The sequence below is a fragment of the Pelodiscus sinensis genome, chromosome 3, assembly GCF_052426305.1.
Source record: "Pelodiscus sinensis isolate ZL-2025 chromosome 3, ASM5242630v1, whole genome shotgun sequence".
NCBI classification, from domain to species: domain Eukaryota; kingdom Metazoa; phylum Chordata; order Testudines; family Trionychidae; genus Pelodiscus; species Pelodiscus sinensis.
Genome location: NC_143054.1, coordinates 118,056,367 through 118,075,290, shown reverse-complemented (window position 1 = coordinate 118,075,290; position 18,924 = coordinate 118,056,367). Strand labels below are relative to the sequence as shown.

The window sequence follows — 18,924 nt, the reverse complement described above, 5'->3', positions numbered from 1 at the left end:
AGCTGTGCAGTAATGGAGGTTCTTTGAGATGGTTGTCCCTATGGGTGCTCCACCATCGCCCCCCGCCTTCCCCTCTTCTTCAGACATGTTGATTTTTCCTTCCAGGGAAGAGAAGGAACTGAAGGGGTAGTTGCTGCACATGCATGGTAGTGGCACTGTGTGTGCCGTCTGCCTCATGTGTGCAGCTACCAGAAGCCACCTCTACTGTAAATCTCCGATTAGGCGTGCAGAGGCACGCCAAAGACCTAAGGTGGAGCACCCACAGGGACACTCCTTGAAGAAGAACCATGTGATCCCACTGCAATCAAACTGCTGCTGCAGTTCAACCTTAGCATACCCCAAAAATTCTAGGCATGCAAGAGTAGTTAGGAAAACTACCCTATCCCAGGATACTGTCTTGGTTATGACAATCTTGCAGCACACTGAGATGAAGGATGGCCACTCATTCTGCCCATTCATTAGCCTAAGTTGCCCCTCACTTGTCTAGCGCTTACTGAAATGTATTGGTCTCATTCACTACATTTCAAATGAGTACAAGTAAGGTCATGATACCATCCACATGGTTTGTTAGTCTTTAAGGTGCCGCTAGACTATTTGTTGTTTTTTAAGTTTTTTCAGTTACAGACTAACTCAGCTACCCCTCTCAAGCTATAAGAAAACTGTTCATTTTTGCATCTGAAACACTTTGCTCTTTGTGGCTAAATGCTTTTTAAAAGCATATTAATGTATATATATATATATATATAGGGGGTCAATACTATGTATGATGAAATATGTGGAAGACACTGAGTAACGTTTATATTCTCACTGGAAATGGAGTAGGATTTTTCTCATATATGCAGACAAATCATTTCATTATACAGTCAAATGATGCACATAAAAAAAAGATGATGGATGAGTTCAGGTGCCAGGCTGTTCTTGGTAAGATCTGGAACTTGCTTCCCTTCTCTGCTGATCAGAGCCCAGATTTGATGACCTTCCAGATACTCTGTGAGAGTTATCTGTTTTCTCTAGTTTTTCTTATGGAAGGGGATTTAATGGCAGTTATATTTGGTTGAATGACAGGGAAGAATCTGTTTTCTTTTATGGCTGGAGATATTTATTGAGGGATTTTATATGTGGTATTATCCAATAGGGTTAGCTGGAGTTAATGAGAAGCTGCCTTGTTTTAAGACTGGGGTAATTCAGAGACATTCTTTAATTGCAGTTTTGAGTTGATTTAATTACTGTGGTTTTAAACATCTTTATAAATCCCTAGAGATAATTGATGAGTATAATAAATCTAAATAAATAATCATTTTTAGTATTGTGCACAGGAAACTCAACACCAAAGCCCTATTGTTAATTGAAGATGTGTGTATTGATGTTTCTGCACCTTGCTAAAAATGTAACTTAAATTCTAAATCTACACATTCATCTTTGAAAAAAAGCTGGTTTTGAACAAATATAACATGTATGGTACCAGTTTAAGTTACAATTACCATAAATTAGAGCATATAACCCACACTCGAGTATAACCCATGCCCGTGCATAACCCACGTTTTTTCCTGAATGTAAAAAAAGTTTTAGATAACCCGCGGAAGTGTATAAGCCGCGGGTTATATAAGCTACTTTAAGGTAATTGCACATACCTGCTGCCAGTGGGGAGAACGTAGAGCGCAGCGCAGGCGAGCTGGCTGGCCTGCAGAAGGGGATCCACACTCGTACCAGGCTCCGCGCAGCCGCAGTCAGACTCAACCCACCCTCCTCTGGGTGGGGGCAACAGAGAGCACAGTGCAGGCAAGTAAAAATAAACTTGTATATCCTGCGGACATGTATACCCTGCAGGAGGTGGGGATGGGGGTGTGTGTGTAAAAACATGTATAACCCGCGGGTTATATACGGCAAAAGACGGTATATATCCAAATGTACTAAAAATGTTTAACAACGATATACTCCCTAATATTCCCATATATATAGGCAGAGAACCCAGTTTTCAAATTTGGGGTATACGCCAGCTTTCAAACATCAAAAACGGGTTATAGGCATCTGCTGCAAATGTCAGTTTTAATGCCAAACCACAGAACTGGGCAACATAACCTAAGTGACCACATTTGAAAATTAGGTCCTGTATAGAAAATACAATAATCCTTTATTGAACAGACTCATTAAACCTGTAGTTTGGGGTTTGCATTTGCTTCCAATTGAATTCTAGATTAAAACAACAAGGTAAAATCCTGACTCCATTGAAGAAAGTCTGCTGGGAAGAAATAGGGTCCACTATTCAAAAAGGGAAAGAGTATCTTCGCACAATAATTTGACAACTTAATGAGGACTTTAAACTAGATTTAAAGGGGGCAAGTGACAAAAGCCCACAGTGAGCATAACAACATCAACTGTAACTGATTTAGATGTTGGGTGGGAAGAAGGCACAGAAAACAACAAAATGGTAGGAACAAGAAGGAAATCAGTGGGGATGGGAGAGGGAAATCATAACATCACAGAACATTAGAACTGGAAAGGATCTCAAGAGGTCATCGAGTCCAGTCCTCTGCCCTCACAGCAGGACCCAGCACCATCTAAACCATCCCTGATACCTGTCTATCTAACCTGCTCTTAAATATCACCAGAGATGGAGATTCTACAACCTCCCTTGGCAACATATTCTATTGTTTAACCACCCTGACAGTTAGGAAGTTTTTCCTAATGTCCAACCTAAACCTCCCTTGCTGCAGTTTAAGCCCATTGCTTCTTGTCCTATACTCAGAGGCCAAGGAGAACAATTTTCCTCCCTCCTCCTTGTGACACCCTTTTAGATACTTGAAAACCACTATCATGTCTACTCTCAGTCTTCTCCTTTCCAAACTAAATAAGCCCAGTTCTTTCAGTCTTCCTTCATAGGTCATGTTCTCTAGCCCTTTAATCATTCTTGTTGCTCTTCTCTGGACCTTCTCCAATTTCTCCACATATTTCTTGAAATGTGGGACTCAGAACTGGACACAATACTCCAATTGAGGCCTAATCAGTGCAGAGTAGAGGAATGACTTCTCATATCTTGCTCACAACACTCTTGTTAATGCATCCCAGAATCATGTTTGCTTTTTTTGCAACAGCATCACACTGTTGACTCATAGTTAGCTTGTGGTCCACTATGACCCCAAGATCTCTTTATGCAGTACTCCTTCCTAGACAGTCGCTTCCCATTCTGTATGTGTGAAACTGATTGTTCCTTCCTAAAAGGAGTACTTTGCATTTGCCCTTATTAAACTTTTTCCTATTTTCCTCAGACCATTTCTCCAGTTTGTCCAGGTCATTTTGAATTATGACCCTATCCTCCAAACTACTTGCAACCCCTCCCAGCTTCATATCATCTGCAAACTTAATAAGTGTACTCTCTATGCCAATATCTAAATTTATGATGAAGATATTGAACAGAACCGGTCCCAAAACAGACCCCTGCACAACCCCACTTGTTATGCCCTTCCAGCAGGATTGTGAACTGTCAATAACTACTCTCTGAGAATGGTTATCCAGCCAGTTATGCACCCACCTTATAGTAGCTCCATCTAAGTTGTATTTGTCTAGTTTATTGATAAGAAGATCATGAGAGACCATATCAAATGCCTTACTAACATGTAGATATACCACGTCCACCACTTCTCCATTATCCACAAGACTTATTATGCTATCAAAGAAAGCTATCAGATTGGTTTGACATGATTAGTTCTTTACAAATCCATGCTGGCTGTTACCTATCACATTATTATCTTCCAGGTGTTTGCAGATGAATTCCTTAATTACTTGCTCCATTATCTTTCCTGGCACAGAAGTTAAACTGACTGGTCTGTAGTTTCCTGTGTTGTTCTTTTTTCCCTTTTTATAGATGGGTACTATATTTGCTCTTTTCCAGTCTTCCGGAATCTCTCCTGTCTTCCATGATTTTTCAAAGATGATAGCTAAAGGCTCAGATACCTCTTCTATGAGCTCCTTGAGTATTCTAGAATACATTTAATCAGACCCTGGTGACATGCAGACAGGAAATCTGTTCATGCTCAACATCTTAGATACCTATACACAAATACAAGGAATGTGGAAAGAACTGGAAGTAATTGTACCTAAATGAAATTATGCTTTGATGGCACGACAAGAACTTTGGATAAATCTCATGACTGGACTATTGGCATAGAGGGGTAAAATTTAACTAGGAAGGACAGGCACAATAAAAATGGAGGAAATACTTTATTATAGATTAGAATATATACACTTGTTCTGGGGTTAAGAAGGTGGTGACAGGAAGGCTAGTCAATAGTCTTTGGGTAAATATAAAAGGGGTAAAAATAGGGAGCTATTATGGCTGGGGGATTCTATTATACACCAACCAACCAGGAAGAAGAAATGGTTGAGGCATTACTAGAGCAAATAACAAAAATAAAAAACACATGATCTGGTAGTAATGGAAGACTGTAATGACTTAGACATCTATTGTAAAAGTAATATGGAAAAGACAAAATTTACAATAAGTTCTTGGAATGTAAGGGGAACAAGCTTTTCCCCCCAGAAATTGAAGGACGTAACCCAGGGTAATATTTGAAAGTGGAAGGCAAATCTAAAGGTGGAAGGCAAGTTGGGTGAAAGTAATCATAGATTGCATGACACTAAGGAAAGGAAGGAGTGAACAGCAGAATAAAGATAACGGGCTTAAAAAAACTAACTAAAATGATAGCTATGTCTATACAATAGAGTTATTTCAGAATAACTGATGTTATTTCAAAATAACAGAATGTGCATCTACACAACAAGCTGTTATTTCAAAATAATGTCAAGATGGAGGACTTCTTAATCTGACTTCTGTAACCCTCATTTCACAAGGAGTAAGGGAAGTTAAAGGAAGAGTGTTTTTCTTCAACTTTCTGCTATGTAGATAGCGCCAAAAGTCAAATTAGGCTATTTTGACTTCAGCTAAAAAGAAGAATCCTCCAAAAGTAGAAACATGGACAATTTGCTAATGAGGAATACAAACAAACAGCAGAACCATGTATCAACAAAATCAGAAAAGCTAAGGCACAAAATGAGTTATATCTAACAAGGGACATAAAATGCAGTAAGAAGAGGTTCTTTAAATACATAAAGAGGAAGAAAAGAGGAATGAAAGAATAGGTCCTTTACTTAGTTGGGAAGGAGAGCTAATAATTGATTATATCAAAAATAGCTGAGGTTTTTAATGCCTATTTTGCGTCAGTCTTCATGAAAAAGGTTGATCAGACACACAACACAATTAAGAAAAGAACTAGTTAAAGAATATGGAGATAAGTTAGATGTATACAAGTTGGCAGGACACAATGAAATTCATCCTAAGGTACTTAAAGAACTAGCTGAAGCAATCTTGGAACAGTAAGTAATTATCTTTAAGAACTAACAGAGGATGGGTAAGATCCCAGAAGATTGGAGAAGGACAAATATAGTATCAATCTTCAAAAATGGTAGGAAAGATAACACGGGGAATTACTGACCAGTCAGCTTAATTTTGTTCCAGTATCTTTCCAAGTTTTGAATTATTAAGCAATCAGTTTGCAAGCATCATGAGGATAATAGAGCTATAAGCATTGAGATGCATGGATTTGTCATGAACCAATTATGCCAAACTAATCTAATTTCCCTCTTTGATGGGCTTATTGTGCTAGTGTGTGTGTGTGCACGTGGTGGTGGTAGGGAACAGTAAATGTGTTCTCTTGATTTTAGAGATTTTTTTTACATTGTCCCACATGACATTCTCATAAGCAAACTAAGAAAATGTGGCCTTGATTAAGTGATTAAAAGGTGGTACACAATTTACTGAAAGACTGTACTCAAAGAACAGTTATCAATGGTGCACTGTCAATCTGAGAGCATGCATGTAATGTGATCCCACAAGAGTCAGGCCTGGGGATTCAGTACTAGTCAAAATTTCCATTAATGATTTGGATAATGCAGTGTAGAGTATGCTTTTAAAATAAAGAGATGACACCAAGATGGGAGGGTTCTAGAATTAGAGGCCAGCCAGCATTAGAATTCAAAAGACCTTGACAAATTGGAGAAATGACTTGATTTCAACAAGATGAAATTTTTAAAAAGAGATGTTCAAAATACTTCACTTAAGAAGGAAAAATCAAATGCACAACTACAAAATAGGGAATAACTGGCTAGGTTATTGTACTGTTCAAAAGGATCTGGGGTTATAATGACTACAAAATTAATGAGTCAACATTATAATGCAGCTGCAGAAAAGGCTAATACAATTCTGGGGTGTATTAACCAGAATGCCATCTGTAACACATGGAAAGTAATTGTCCCACTCTACTTGGCATTGGTGAGATCTCAGTTAGAATACTTTGTCATATTCTGGGTAACACACTTTAGGAAAGATGTGAACAAATGGACGTACACCCAGAGAAAAACAACAAAATGATTAAATGCACAGAAAACTTGACATACAAGAAGAAGTTAAAAGAAGAGGCATGTTTAGTCTTGACAAAAGAGACTGGGAGGGAGGAGGAGAGACAGACCTGATAACAGTCTTTAGAAATGTTTAGGCTTTTAATGAGATGGTGACCAATTGTTTCCCATCTCCACTGAAGGTAAGACAAGTAGTAATTAAAAGAGATTTAGGTTAAAAACTTTCCAACTATAAGAATAACTTAGCACTGGATTAGGTTTCCAAAGGAGGTTATGGGATCCCTTAACTGGTAGTTTTAAAAAACAGACTGGATGAATGTCAAGGATGGTCTTGGTTTATTTGATCCTGCTAAAGGAGGCTGGACTTGATGACTTCAAAGTCTCTTCCAGCTGTACATTTGTGTGACTATGAAATAAGTGGCAAAACTTGACTTCAACAAAGCCAGGATTTCATGCAAAGTGTTAGTTTGGTTTGTGTCTGGATACCTTAGGATACATCTACACTACATAACTATTTTGGGATACCAGAGATGATAGTCCAAAAGAAAAGTTATATGACAGGATTTGCTTCAGCCAAACTACCCAGTAATTAATATAAATCTTAGAGTCTTTTTGAACAACATCTCTAAGGCCCTTCTTCACCCACATATCTAAAACTCTTGTGCCCAGGCTCTCATCCTCTTGTGTCTCAATTACTGCAGCATCCTTTTCTCTGGTTCTAACAAATGCAATCTTGAGCAACTCATAACCATTCAGAATGCAGTCACACAGATGATTTTCCTGGTTTGTCTCTTTGACCATGTCACCCCTTCTTTGCATTCCTACATTGGATACTTTTCTCTTCTCAACTGCAGCAAAGATAAGCACTTGTCTTCACTTTCCAGCTTCATGGCCTATCCCCCATGACCTGTTGATTGTTATAGAGGTGTTGACGCCTATCTCTGATCTAATTCTGCCAGTCTCTATTATCTTCTTGTTAAATTTTGAAATAAACTCCTTCCTATTTTCTCTCATGATGACCCTCTGTTTATGGAGAGCCTCTCCAAATATTTCATACAACTAATCAATTATCCTCCTTCAATACCCACTTGAAAACTCTCATTTTCCATGAGGCCTATAAAAAAACTTAACAACAGTTAGGTCAACTGGTGCTCTGAAGCCCCTGCCTCATTATTCTGGCCAATACTGTCTCATTGTTTCCTTGTATTCCCACATTTCTCTGTATTCATCTATTGCCTCTTGTTTTATATTTTAAGTTAATTACAGAAGGGACCATGTTTATTCTGTGTTTGTACAGCAGTTAAAACAAGAAGGTCCTTGACCATGATTGTAGTAGGTGCAGCCACAATACAATCAAACATGGCTTGTTTCAGTTCTCATGGATTTAGGGAGTGCATGCAGTTACTCCTCCATTTTACTGTGTAACATAGCTCTCTGTTGGCTACCTCTGATAACAGATATTCCACCCAACCCTCAGAGAATCAGCTGCCTCTTGCATACAGGATTCATTGGTATTCCTATAGAGACCACCCACTAGTCTGTTTCACTGCGTCTAGCCTGGCATGATTTTGCACAAATACTTTTAACGGAAAAGGCTTTTCGTTAAAAGTATTTGTGCAAGAGAGCGTCTATACTGGCATGTGCCTTTGTGCAAAAGATTTGCTTTTGCGCAGAAGTATCTGTGCCAGTGTAGATGCTCTCTTGCGCAAGAAAGCTCCGATGGCCATTTTAGCCATCGGGCTTTCTTGTGCAAGAAATTAACTTGTCTGTTTACACTGGCCCTCTTGCGCAAGAATACTTGTGCAAGAGGGCTTATCCCTGAGCGGGAGCATTAGAGTATTTGCTCAAGAACCACTGATTTTGTACAGTACAAAGTCAGTGTTCTTGTGCAAATACTCGTGGCCAGTCTAGATAGGTGGCAAGATTTTGTGCAAAATCTTGCCAGTCTAGATGCAGCCTTTGTGTTTGTGCTACATTGAGAGCAAGTTGGTTGATTTCAGACAAGTATTAAATTCAGTGCCCTTTCTCCCGACCAGAGACATCACATAGGTATGCTGAGATGTGACATCATATTTAGTTGATCTTGTGATCATACCTACAGCTGAATGTAATACGTAGGCCATCAGATAATGCTCAAATAACCATTTTAACTAAAGTATTTTGGGGGCTGCACTTCTGTAAACATGGATACTCAAGATTCCCTTGCATTCTAAATATAGCCAAGTTCTTAGAGCATACACATGACTACAAAATAAGTTCTGAGAGCCTCTCTTGATATAAATTGGTGTAACATCAGTTAAGTCAGGAGAGCTAAGCATATTTATATTGGTTGACCCATGCTGTTTTACTCCAGAACTGCAGATATTATGCATTGTGGCAAATAGATCTCCAAGAGGAGTCAATAGCTAGTCCAAAATGGCTGACTTGCCACTAACTGATGTTTCCCCCTTTACCTTATTTGAACTAAATTTAGGTGGAATGGAGAAGACTTAGAAACCTCTGCAAAGGTAGAGTCAGTAAGGATATTCTGAAAATATACGTATCCATCAAATATACTTGCGTAAATAAAGTTCTGTGCAGACCTTACCACTTGAAAATTTTTTATGTATTTTGAATATTTTTTGGCAGTATTTGATAGAAAAAATCCTGCTCTGGACTTGTATGCAGTTTAAAAGTACACTGTTGTTTTAGGTGAAGGTAACAGGACTTTGTGGCATCTAGTACGGGTATCAGTGAAGTGAAAGGCATGCCGTACACCTGTTACATTGGCTGTATCAATCTAGATGGCATGTTACAAATGAACAGCAGGTGTGACATGCCTTTCAGTTCCATGACAAGCATGCCACAAAACGCTGTGTCCTTCACTGCTCATTTTTCAAAACCTTATGTTGACAGTAAACATGTCTTGACACAAGGCTGAATACAGAAGTTACCTGATCTTTGCCTTTTTTTGACATATGCATATGGAAAACATTTGCTACAAATCAATCAAGAACCAAGACTTTGGCTTCTCTGTGTGAATCTGTTCTTCCAGCACAAACAGCACTAGGCCATTAAAACGATAAGTTTCATGAATTTAGAAGAGGTAATTCTGTAGTCCTTGCTTGGATTTGGTAAGTAGAACAAATTACCTTGTACTGTTTAAATACTGTATTTTAATGTATGACTCTAGAAACCCTTCTAAAACTAGTTCTGCATGAGAGCCACATTGTAGGCAGAGATAGATTTGTAATATTCCTATTTCTTTTCTGGGACACAAAGATTTTCAGAGAACAATGGGCACTTGCAAATACCTGTCTTCTCAATAATCAAATTTAGCCTAATTGATAACCTATCAAGTGATTTAGTGTGGACTGCAGGCATTTATTTACTTTTACACATTTTCTTGAAATCTTCTCCCTAATGAGTCAGTTGTCATTATGTCAACTTGATATATCTATGTAGAAGACAGGACAAGAAGTTCCTCAGGGCAGAATGATTTACCAGAAAGAACTATTATAAAGCAGATAGGGAGATACAACCACTGCAATACATATTCACAAGGGGCTTGACTCAATCTCCAATAAAATAGAGCCCTGGAACCCAGTGAGGCCAGACTACAAGGTCTGGGGCTGGGTTGGTTGAGCAAACCATACCCTCACAGGGCCAGCTTAGGTCGACTCTCTATCTCCTGCCAGTCAGGTTGGTGCCTCAATAGTTGTGTGCCCTACTTGTGCTAGTCACTGCTACTGTGCTGTGCTTTGTGTAGACTGTAGACTGCTGTAGACTGAGTGTGCCAAGGAGTCACAGCACCTCTCACTCCTCGGCACACCTCCAATTCAACTGTCAGTAACAGATGGCAGAAGAAGAGTATACAGCCATCACTGCCTGAATCACATAGGCAGGAAGAGAAGTACAAATCCCACGGGCAGGACATGGCGGTGCTGACTTAGGGTTGCCAACTTTCTAATCACACAAAACCAAATACCCTTGCACCACCCCTGACTCTCTTTCACTTAATCCCCCTCTCTTTGTCACTCACTCTCTCCTACCTTCACTCACTGGATTTGAGAATGGGGGGAGGTGTGGGCTTCAGCTGGGGGTGCAGGCTCTGGGATGGGGCTTGGGCAGAGTGATTTGGGGCACACAAGGAGGCTCAGGGCTCGATTGTGGGTGGTGGCTTGCACCAGAAATGAGGGGGTCAAGGTGAGGGAGACGGCTTCATGCTGGGGAAGGAAGTTGAGGATCAGGGGGGCAGGTGAGAGCTCTGGCTGAAGATGCAGGCTCTGGAGGGGGCCAGGGATAAGAGGCTTGGGTGCAGGGATAAGGGGATTCTGGTCTGGGACAAGGGAGTTAAGGGGTGCAGGTTCTGGGAGGGAATTTGAATATGGGTTCTAGGAGGCAGTTCAAGTGTGGGAAGGGACACTGATCTGGTGCAGGGTGTTGGTGTGTGGGAAGGAACTGGGTGTGAGGCATCCTGTTAGCTCTTACTGCAGCTCCCAAGAAGTGGCCACCAAGTTCCCTGAGGGCCCTAAATGCAGGGAGGCACCATCTATGCACTCTGCTGCCCTCATGCCCACAAACGCTGTCCCCACAAATCCCACTGGTGATGATTCCTGGCCAAGCAGAGATGTGCAGCTGTCATTTGGGGTAGGGGCAGCTGCAGGGGTGACAATGATGGTAAGTTGAGTGCATATATGGTGTCTCCCTGCACCTAGGAACCACAGGGATCTGGAAGCAACTTCCAGGAGCCATGGAGAGCCAAGGCAGGTAGGGAGCCTCTCTTAGCCCCGGACACCTGCTATGCTCCCAACAGGATTTTTTATGGCCCGGTTAGCAGTGCCAAACAGAGCAGCCAGAGTCCCTTTTTGACTGGATCAAAAAACAGACACCTGGCAATGGTGGCATCCCTATGCTGACTCACTTGTGGGGGGAAGGACTGGGTTTGGATCAGCTTGGGAAATAAAGAAGAATTAAATCAGGCACAATATTTGTTTCTTGCACATTTTGTTCAATAGTCCACAGACAAAATAGTCCCAAATTCACTGTCAGACTTTTGACTTCAAATACTCAGATGGCATGTTGGCAATAGAATTCCTTACACCTGCAAATCTCATGCACAGAATCTGTTCTGTTAAGCATTCATCAATTCTTCCAATTTGCTCAGTTTTCTAATAATTTGTTTTATGTCAGTGAATGGAAATAGGCTGCCTCTACAAGGAAAGAGTTTCAGAGGAAACTTTGATTAAAGGGATTAAAACATATTAACTACTCTACAATATGCAATTTTTTCTTTTGCTAAATTATAAAGAGAAAAGAAATAAATGGAGTTTTCTTTGAAATTTAAACTATTGAAATTGATTATTTCAAGTGAGAAAACCTGAATTCATTTATCTGAATTTAAGTTTGACTAGTTATCAAGTAATGACATTTCTTAAAGTAAAAACTATACATAGCATCTGAGTAATTGGGTACAAGATCATTTACTAATTAATACTAATCAATCAACTCTAATAAAAAATGTAAAAAAGTCTTTTTTTCTCTTTACCAAAATATATTTTAAAATTGATTATTTAATTTTGAGAGTACTGTTTTTGTTTCAATGTCAAATTTACCTGAAAATTATATTTACTGTGTTCTTTTCTGAGTTGGCAGAATTAAGTTTTCATGTATCCTGTGATGCTGGAAAGCCATAGTTTTATGGTTATAAATATAAATGCCATGCATAGTAACATTTGAGAATTGAGAAACTCCATAGTAAAGTCGCCTTGAACTATGAGGAAATACGAAACATTCAGGCTGACAATTACAGCATAACTTATTTCATATTTGTATTTAAGAGATGAATATACACAAAACTACATTTCATAATCACCAAAACAATCTTGCCTATGCATATCAGTTAAAGCTAGTGTGAAAGATGTTAGTTTTGCATCGGTCACAACACAATTATGACACTAAAGTAATGGAGTACCATTTTAACACTGCTGATTTGACTAGCAAAGTTAAAGTATTTTTAGCAAAGAGTATTCATAACTTGTTTAGAATTCATTTTTAAAGTACGTTGGAGAAACATGCCATATGCTGGTTTAAATATGGTTTTTTAAAAGTGTTACATACACATAAGTGTACATTAGTAAAATTAATAATATTCTTTGTTAAATTATGGTACCTAAGTCAGAATACACTCAACTACCTACCTTTTTTCATACACTCACATCCACGGTATTTGGATAGCTACTTTTCAAAACACAATAAGCTACCATTAGTCTTTAGTGATTAGTCAAACAGATGGTCTTGTTTTTCTAGTGTGCTAGATATTGAGCTTTACCAGCCTTAATTTGAAATTTCATTTTTCTTACCTGTATAAACTTTATGGATACATGAACTACATTTCCTTACAGGAAAGTCATCTGTCAACTTTTCCTAGCCTAGTGAAGAAAAAACTTCACTATAGTATTATTAGGGCATTACATTCCTGCCACAGTAATGCTCTGAATTTGTACTGTCTACCTTTTTGACACAAGAGTTCTATTTATGTCAGCCCAGCTGAACTATGCAAACAAAGGGACAAAACAACCTTGTCCTATCTTAAATGCATAGACCAAGAACATCAGTATACCATAACTATCATAGGTCCTTCTGATTTTTGATCCTGTTGAAGCAATGAAATGTGAAAAACAAGACATGTGTGCAATGAAAACTAATCCTTTAAATAAAATAACACAACAAAATTTTGGCTAGAATGTGGCTTTATTATCTCTGCAGCCTCAACAATTACATCATATAGAGTTCAGTATCATACGGTACAGAAAGTCAAATGAGATTACAGAGGATCACTGTCCAGTTCTTTGTCTTTTTTATTTAATTTATCAAAGACATATGAACTGTGCCTTCTAGTATGTTGCAAACTGAATTTGAAACAAGCAAGCATTTCATAGTTTTTACAAGATGAAATCAGGTCATGGGATCTTCAAACTGCCCTTGGAACTAACACACTAACACGGCTAACTGCATCATGTTGTGTCTGGCTGTGTACTTTCCTATATCTATCTGTTGGATATGAAAATGACACAGCATTAGATATGTGTATGTACGCACCCTATCTACTATGACCTTTACCCAAAGTACACAATTTACTGAAAAGAAAGACACTGTCTATATTCACAAAAAAAAAAAGTTCTGTTTCTACATAGCCCAGACAAATAAATGGCAAGGAATTATAACCAGGAAACAAAAGAAATTACATTTAAACTAATGGAAATTACTTTTCGCTCTCTTTAAATATTTTTTAGGCCACAAATACAATTAGATACAATTAAGTAACAGAGATAAGAGGTCACGTATGAGCAAATGAAGAGTTAAACAAAAAATGTATGCCAAATATAACAATACAAAATTCACAAGATAAAATAAAGTGACACCTATCTTACACAAAATAACACTATATTCCAAACAAATACTGTGGCCCTAATGCAAAAGGAGTACTGACATGAGTAAGACATTGGGTCCTAGATCAACTGCTATTGAAATCAGTGAGAGCCCTTACTTACTAGGAGAACTATACTAAATAGTGCATAGCACTGAGCTGAGAAACAATCCCTGAAAGACCACAAAATAAATACTTCTTTTAATTTATAGTTCTGCAGTAACAGCTATGTTTTGAGGTCTACTGGCTAGGCAGATATTCATTCATTTGCTATGTATGATATAGATCTTATCAAGTGCTTGAGTTTTAAATTAGAATGTGATGTGATATTAAGTCAAATGCTATATGGGCTTGATTCATAGGCCACTGAAATAAACTGAAAGATTACCATTGCTTTCAGTGGTCTCTGGATCAAAACCTATACAAGAGGAAAAATCTGTAGTCTAATAGTCAGAGCAGGAAGGATGTGTAAAGAATTCTGGGCTCTATGTCTAGTTCTGCCACCAATTAGCTGTAGCTCTAGGGAAGTCTCGCAGGGTACGTCTACACTACAGCGCTAGTTCGAACTAACTTAGTTCGAATTAGTTAATTCGAACTAAGCTAGTTCGAACTAACGCATCTAGAACTAAAAACTAGTTCGAACTAGCGTTTTGCTAGTTCGAACTAGCAAGTCCACATTGAGTGGACTCTGAACAGGGCTTAAGGATGGCCGGAAGCAGTGCCGGCAGGGCATAAAAGGAGGACTTAGAGCATGGAGATGCTGTCTCAGGCTAGCCGAGGGCTGCGCTTAAAGGGTCCCGACCCCCACCCCGGACACACAGTTCTAAGGGGTGCCCCGCTTGCAAAGAAGTTCTGGCTTGGAGTGCCCTGAGTGCTCACACTGGGCACATCACACCACTCGGCCATCAGCCCGGCTGCACTTGCCGCAGGCTGCCATCTGGGGAGAGGGAGTAATTGGGGAGCTGCAGGAGAGCTTCCACCCCCAGAAGCCCGCAGAGCCAGCCAAGTCCTCCCCATCGGGGGCTCGTACCCCATTCCTCCCTCACCTCCTTCCACTTACCGTTCCCTAGCCCCCCTTCTTATTGATGTACAAAATAAAGATAACGTTTCTTCCAACATTGACTCTGTCTTTATTGAACAAAACTGGGGGAGACTGGGAAAAGGAGGTGGGAGAGGGGAAGAGAAAGGCTGGGAGAGGGGAGGGCAACTAACATGATCAGGGGTTGGGAACAGGTCCCAGATGAAGAAAGGCTACAGAGACTGGGACTGTTCAGCTTAGAAAAGAGGAGACGGAGGGGGGACAGGATAGAGGTCTCTAAAAGCAGGGGTTGGGTGGAGAGGGTGCATTCAGAAAAGTTCTTCCTGAGTTCCCATAAAGAAGGACTAGAGGACACCAAAGGAAAGGAATGGGTAGCAGGCTTGAAACTAGTAAGAGAAAGTTGTTCTTCTTGACAAAGCAAATAGTTAACCTGTGGAACTCCTTGCTGCAGGAGGCTGTGAAGGTTACAACTAGAACAGAGTTTAAAGGGAAGTGAGATAAAGTGATGGAGGTTGGGTCCATGGAGTCCTATTAGCCAGAGGGTAGGAGTGGTGTCCCTGCCCAAAGTTTGTGGAAGGCTGGAGAGGGATGGCACGAGACAAATGGCTTGGTCACTGTCTTCGGTCCATCCCCTCCAGGGTCCCTAGGGTTGGCCGCTGTCGGCAGACAGGCTACTGGGCTAGATGGACCTTTGGTCTGACCCAGGACGGCCATTGTAAGCTCAGGGCTCTGTGTCGGGGGTCTCAGTGGACCCCCTTGATTTTCATGCACACCTGGTCCTGGGTGGCCAGGCTGGAAGCTCTCCTGCCCTAGACAGCCACTTTCCTGTGCCTAGTGCGGAGATCGTGGACGAGGTCCACGATGTCCGCACTAGCCCAGGAAGGTGCCCGCCTCTTGCGGTCCCGGGCAAGCTCCCGGGAGCCGCCAGCCTGGTCCCGGCAAGAGGGAGTGGGCTGGGGGGCATCGGGTGGGTGGCTCTGTGCCGTGCCAGGTGCAGGGTCTGCTAGCTGGGTGCTGGCAGGCTTGCACCTGGCACGGGCACCGTAGCCAGCCCGTGCCCCTTTAAGGGGTCCGGGGCCGGGAGGGGGGCATAGAGTTTCCCTGGTGTTGGCCAGAGTGGCCACCAGGGAAACCTGGGGAGGACTAGCCTCCCACTAGTTCGAATTAAAGGGCTACACAGCCCTTAGTTCGAACTAGCTAGTTCGAACTAGGCGTTAGTCCTCGTAAAATGAGGTTTACCTAGTTCGAACTAAGCGCTCTGCTAGTTCGATTCAAATTCGAACTAGCGGAGCGCTAGTGTAGCACCTATTAAAGTTAGTTCGAACTAACGTCCGTTAGTTCGAACTAACTTTGTAGTGTAGACATACCCGCAGGGAATGTCTACACTACAAAGTTAATTCGAACTAACGGACGTTAGTTCAAATTAACTTTAATAGTCGCTACACTAGCGCTCCGCTAGTTTGAATTTAAATTGAACTAGCAGAGCGCTTAGTTCGAACTAGGAAAACCTCATTTTACGAGGATTAAGCCTAGTTCGAACTAGCTAGTTCGAATTAAGGGGTGTGTAGCCCCTTAATTCGAACTAGTGGGAGGCTAGCCATCCCCAGGTTTCCCTGGTGGCCACTCTGGCCAACACCAGGGAAACTCGTCTGCCCCCCTCCCGGCCCCGGACCCCTTAAAGGGGCACGGGCTGGCTACGGTGCCCGTGCCAGGTGCAAGCCTGCCAGCACCCAGCCAGCAGACCCTGTACCTGGCACGGATCGAGCCACCCACCCGATGCCCCCCAGCCCTCCCCCTCTTCTCGGGACCAGGCTGGCGGCTCCCGGGAGCTTGCCCGGGATCGCAAGAGGCGGGCACCCGCCTGGGCTAGTGCAGACATCATGGACCTCGTCCACAATCTCCGCACTAGGCACAGGAAAGTGGCCGGCTAGGGCAGGAGAACTGCCAGCCTGGCCACCCAGGAGCAGGTGTGCAAGAGAATCAAGGGGGTCCACTGAGACCCCCGACCCTGAGCTCTGAGCTTACAATGGCCATCCTGGGTCAGCCCAAAGGTCCATCTAGCCCAGTAGCCTGTCTGCCGACAGCGGCCAACCCTAGGGACTCTGGAGGGGATGGACCGAAGACAGTGACCAAGCCATTTGTCTCGTGCCATCCCTCTCCAGCCTTCCACAAACCTTGGGCAGGGACACCATGCCTACCCTCTGGCTAAGACCACTCCATGGACCCAACCTCCATGACTTGATCTCACTTCCCTTTAAACTCTGTTCTAGTTCTAGCCTTCACAGCCTCCTGCAGCAAGGAGTTCCACAGGTTGACTCTTTGCTTTGTGAAGAACAACTTTCTGTTACTGTTACTTCAAAGTAGGAATAAGAGATCCTCTGGAATAGGGCTTTATTCCAGAGGATTGGGCCAGTCTAGACGCTTTTTTCTGGCTTTTCCCCAAGCCGGAAAAAAGCGGCGGACATCTTTATTTAAATCCCGCGGGGGATATTTAAATCCCCCGGGGATTTCCCTATTCTGAAGTTGAAAATTAGCATGCCCCTTTCGGAAAAGGGGCCAGTGTAGATGTAGCCTTATGGTATAATAACTCACAGGGAAAGTATAAACATCAACTAACATTTGTAAGGGTGTGTGATATTACTATGCTAGGGGTTGGCTGAAGCTTCATTGAAACTGTTGGGTGCAACTCCTGCCCATCATTTAGGATAATGATGATGTAAGAAACAACCAAGCCCCTTTATGGAATATGATATCTGAAACTATAGGCCCAATTGCTGAAAATACAGGCACATGGCAAAGCATGAGTTTTTGGAGACTGATATAGCAAACACAGGAGATAGGGCACTGATGGTTGGAGCTGTGTCTCTCATTCTATATGTGTGAGAGAGAAGCAGCAGAATTAAACGGGACACATAGTAGGAGTAAAGAAGCTCCTGCCTGTCAGGTGCCTTGGTCTCAAACCCAGGCCTCAAGGGTTACCATGTGTGCCTCTGCAATGCAAGGTCAGAGGAGAGAACTGTGCCTAATGTCCCATCAGCAGAGACTAACACACTGACTCAGTAAGGTCAGGTGACTAGCAGCAGACCACAGCTGTAACACATGTGTAACATAGCTTCCTGTTCTTGTCCAGTCCTTTGTCTGACCAAGTAGTCGCTAGGTCTGTTGCTGCACACACACCCTAGATGGAGTCCCTACCTCCTCACCTAGTTCCTACTGTAGGGGTGGGCAAGAGGCTAAAAACAGGCTGGATCTGACCCACCAAGCCACCGGATCCAGTCCGTGGCCACCTTGCTGGAACCCATAGGCAGAGAATAGCTCACGTTGTAAACAGCTAGCTGTTATCCACTCTGGATGGCTGGGGAGGGAGGAGTGAGTCTTCACATGATGTCCCTGCCTCCCTCAGCAAAATCTCTCAGATCCCTCTGGCCAGTTTCCAACCAATAGGAGCAAAGAAATTTTTCTGGGGAGCAGGGGCATCATGGGAAGCCTGCCTCCCTGCCTCCCATGACCAGAGTGGAGCCATGGGGAGCAGCCTTGGACTGAAGGGCTGCTAGCTGGGAACTGCCTAGGTGAGCACCTTCCAGCCAGAGCCTGTCTTTGGCACCACACACACCTACCCCTCTCTGACTATCTGCCTCAGGCCTCTACCCAAACCCTCTGTATCCCTTTTTCCCCTTCATCCAGGACACAACTCCATCCCAGATCTTGCACCCCCTCCTAAAGCCTCTCCCACAAGTCAAAATCCTCTCCGGCACTCTTACTCCCTCTGGGACCATGCACCTCAAGTCCCTGCCCCAGATCACTGCCCCCTACTTCACCCAAACTCTCTCTGAGATGCCACACCCCCTCCTGCATGCAAGTCCCCTACCCCAACCTGCCTTCTGCACCCCACCCACCATCCCAGACCCTGTGCCCTCCATCCACAGAAGTGCAGCCCTTGACCACTTGCCAAATCTTGGAGTGGCCCCCCATTAAAATTATTGCCCACCCCTGTCCTACTCATTGCACCATGGTTTGTGCTGCATTCCCTTACACCCTCTTCCTGCTATCATGCCTCATTCTTGCT

General features: G+C 42.3%; 1 protein-coding gene and 1 long non-coding RNA gene across 5 annotated transcripts in view; one reads left to right on the top strand and one right to left on the bottom strand.

Annotated features, from left to right (window-relative positions):
- PACRG (parkin coregulated) overlaps window positions 1-18,924 on the bottom strand; it is a 485,180-nt gene that overhangs the window by 198,966 nt on the left and 267,290 nt on the right. The window lies entirely within an intron of this gene.
- LOC106731451 (uncharacterized) overlaps window positions 9,299-18,924 on the top strand; it is a 125,166-nt gene continuing 115,540 nt past the window's right edge. Inside the window, exon 1 of the long non-coding RNA XR_001367728.4 lies at window positions 9,299-9,524. This is a non-coding gene — a long non-coding RNA (uncharacterized LOC106731451). The remainder of the gene's footprint in view (window positions 9,525-18,924) is intronic.